Source organism: Lepidochelys kempii, chromosome 19, assembly GCF_965140265.1.
Source record: "Lepidochelys kempii isolate rLepKem1 chromosome 19, rLepKem1.hap2, whole genome shotgun sequence".
NCBI lineage: Eukaryota > Metazoa > Chordata > Testudines > Cheloniidae > Lepidochelys > Lepidochelys kempii.
The window spans coordinates 4,131,423-4,134,729 of record NC_133274.1 but is presented as its reverse complement, the minus strand read 5'-3'; the positions used below and the strand labels follow the sequence as shown (position 1 = coordinate 4,134,729).

Sequence of the window (3,307 nt, the reverse complement as noted above, 5' to 3'; positions counted from 1 at the left end):
GAGCTAGAATAATAATGCTGTCGGGCATGCTATTGTTTTGTGTTATGATGAGGCTGGCCCTGGCTGCCCTAGTGACCCGAAGTGCTGGCCAGGGGCTCGCACAGCTGTGGGAAGCTGCCTTCATTGCACTCCAAGAACAACAGAGAGGAGTTAATTTTCACAGCGAGCCATTTCCAGGGGCCAGCCAGGGCAGGCTTGGGAGCCGAGGAGACAACCAGGCCCTGCTTCTGTCCATGTGCCTGGAGTGACACCAACACGGCCTGTTTCCCTAGAAGGAGGGCAGTCAGCCCTTGTGCAAATAAAAGGTTGCAGCTGATAAGGGTGGTGAATGGAAATGAACCACTTGCTCTCCCCTCTGCACAGGCCTGGCGGGGAGATAATACACTTCAGCACCGAGGCCTCTGCTCCCTCTGTGCAGCAGCCAAGGGGAGAGCGGGGCCGCAGGGCAGTGAGCTGGCCCGTGGTACTGATGAACTGGGCCGTGAGCGGAGCTGGTTGGCACCGTGGCATCACTGGGTCTGGGTTGATGAGCTAGATGCCGCGTTGTGATTTAAACCCCAGAGGAGCATGGTGCTGTGCTCGGGGCCCCAGTATGCTTGGTGCTGAATGGACACATCCTAAGAAACAGTCCCTGCCCCACAGAGATTGCAATGGAAATTGGGAAACAGGAGGGAGGACGCTGAACATCACACGGCAGCTCGGTAACACCACCTGACCCCCAGCCCAGCCCCATACCGCCTCCTGTGGGGTGTAAGCATGCTGCTTGGTGGTAAGTGCTTTCAGGCTGAGACCCATAGGCAATGCAATGAGTGGAACATCCCTTTCACCCTGAGGGCTCTGCGTTGGCTGGAAAGCCACATTATTCCTCCACCTCTGCCGTGCCAGCATCCTGGCTGGGGGAACGACTGAACTCCGTTCCGGTGCACCTTTCATGGTTTCCACGGCCGTGTGGCACACACAACTGCACCAGGCTGGGCAGAAATGTCTGCCGGTGAGGGGCAGTAGATGCTTTTTCGGCGGGATTCCCGAAGGAGCCAGCTTGGCTCTGTGGGAGCCTTTCTTGCCTCTTCCAAATGGCCATAGAACAGTTCAACGACAGCCTGCCCCAAGCTGTGCCGCTGTTTCCCCATCTGTAAAACGGGGATAATGATACTTAACATGCTTAAGTGAATAATCTTTCTAGGATGGAGTCAAAGGGCAACTAAGCATCAGAGGGAGTGTCCTGTGCAGAAGAGAAGCGATGTGATTGGATCCCAGCACATCCATAATTCGGGGATGCACGGGGTGCTGATGGGAGAAGTCCAGCCCAGGACTGGCTGACACGCTCGTGTTGTCTCCTGGTAACAGATTCTGTTGCCAAGTTATGTTTTTGTCCTTGGAGTTTGCAAACTGGATGGTCCCACTTTTCCTGCCATACAAAGTTGACGGCAGGGCTGCGGCTGCCTTTGTGTGATAGCGTGGGGCGGGTCCGGCCAGTCGATCCCGCCCGTTCTTTTCAGAGCTCAGGAAACAGCTTCTTGATAACACCCACAGAGCAACACCAAACAAAGCACAGTCTGGACCTGGGGATGTGCAGACACGTCAGCTCAGATGCTGTAGCCTAAAAAAAAGCCCAGGCACTTAACCATGCTCCTGCCTAGCTAAGTGTTTACAATCGCGTGGCTGGGACTCAGGAGGGCTAGGATCTATTTCTAGCTCTGCACTAGCCTCTTGTGTGGCCTTGGGCAAGGAATATCGCTTCTCTGTGCCTCAGTTTCCCCATCTGTAAAGTCAGATGAATGATCCTGAGCTACCTACATCCCAAGGCCTGTAAAGCGCTGTAGGTAACAGTCTGTGCTGTCCCAAACTTGCAGCCCATGGGAAGTGGGGGGGGCTAAGGTGGCTTTACGCCATCCCCAGCCTCAGCTGCTCCGGAGCCTGGTGTGATCCCCGAGGTAACGCAGCCAGCCCTGGGGCCTGTCTAACTTACGGCAGCCTCCCTGGTTACAGAGCAGCCTGGAATCTCCACTAGTCTGCTGCTGAACACACCCTGTGCTAGTCATTGCAAGGGACTCCTGAGAGGGCACCTTATGGATGCCTGGCACAGGGCCAGTGCCAGGGCCCGCCTCACCAGGCTGGACCTGGGGTTTGAGGGCCCCTTTTACACCACGCCAGCCCTTTCACCTAGCATAAAAGGGCTGGAACAGGGGAGTTCTTTCTGCTGTAACCTCCTGTGGTCTCTCCTATTCGCGTGTAAGTTCTTTGGGCAGGGACTCTCTTTTTGTCCGGGTTGTACAGCACCTGGCACAATGCGTCTGTGGCCACTAGGCACGACCGTAATACAGCTACTGAACAGTCACCGTGCAGGAGGGTTTTAGTGAGAGCGGGAAACAAGACCCCCCCACCCCCGGCCAGGGGCTGTCTCGAAACACCCTGCGTCTCATTGGTTCTCTCGATGGGCAGGGCTGCTGTCCCCACGGCCTCATACAGGCCACCTTGCACTCAGTGCTCCCATGCCAAACCCACATGCATCATGTATGTAAATACATGTGAACCCCCCCTCCACACACACACACATATGGGCATGCGGTTAAAGCACTGAACTGGGAATGCCCCGCTCTGCCACAGGCACCTCGCTTAGTCTGGCTGTTCCTCGGGGCCCCGGCTGCAAAAAGGAGCTAAGGATACAGTACTGCCCTTCTCCCAGCCCGTGTTGGTCTGGCCCAGACTGTTAGCATTTTGGGGCAGGCCTGGCTCTTACTGATACTCAGCGCCTCTTGCCAGAGCCACGTCATAATCTCCTCCTCCTCCATGCCTTTATGGCAGAGTCCCATTGACCGATCATTTTCCTAGCGCGGTTGCAACCCAGCCTAGAGACAAGTGCACCAGGCTTTAGAAAGGGGCTCGCGCTCCGTTCGGGTCTAGCGGCATGTCTCTAGCACCCCCGATACATTTCTGTAAGACCCTCGGCTCCATCCCTAGGAAACTCTATCGGTGGTTTCCATAGGGAAACCTTCCATTCCTCAGCCACCAGCCCCCGGGCTCATGTCTAACTATAGGTACAGTGTGTAAAAGTGCGTCTCCACCCCTCCCGTCCTGCCAGGTCTCTTCCCCCGTCACCCCTCGTTGCTATAAAGGCTGGTGTGACCCGCTCGGGGGCGTTCGCGATTTCCTATGCCCACCCTATCGCTCCCAGCAGTGCTAGCGGGAGACTATTTTCTGATGCTACATAAACAGATAAGAAGGGCTATTTCAGCGGTCGCAGTTCCTGGAACGCACAGCGACTCCCAGGCCCCAGGACAAGTGGTCACCAGGGGATTCAAAAGGG

At 56.1% G+C, this 3,307-nt stretch overlaps 1 long non-coding RNA gene across 1 annotated transcript; it reads left to right on the top strand.

Annotated features, from left to right (window-relative positions):
* The first annotated feature begins 336 nt into the window (after positions 1-336).
* Positions 337-1,624, top strand: LOC140900367 (uncharacterized). Its single transcript, XR_012155612.1, has 2 exons — positions 337-769; positions 1,184-1,624. It is a non-coding gene; the product is annotated as an uncharacterized lncRNA (long non-coding RNA).
* The last annotated feature ends 1,683 nt before the right edge of the window (positions 1,625-3,307 follow it).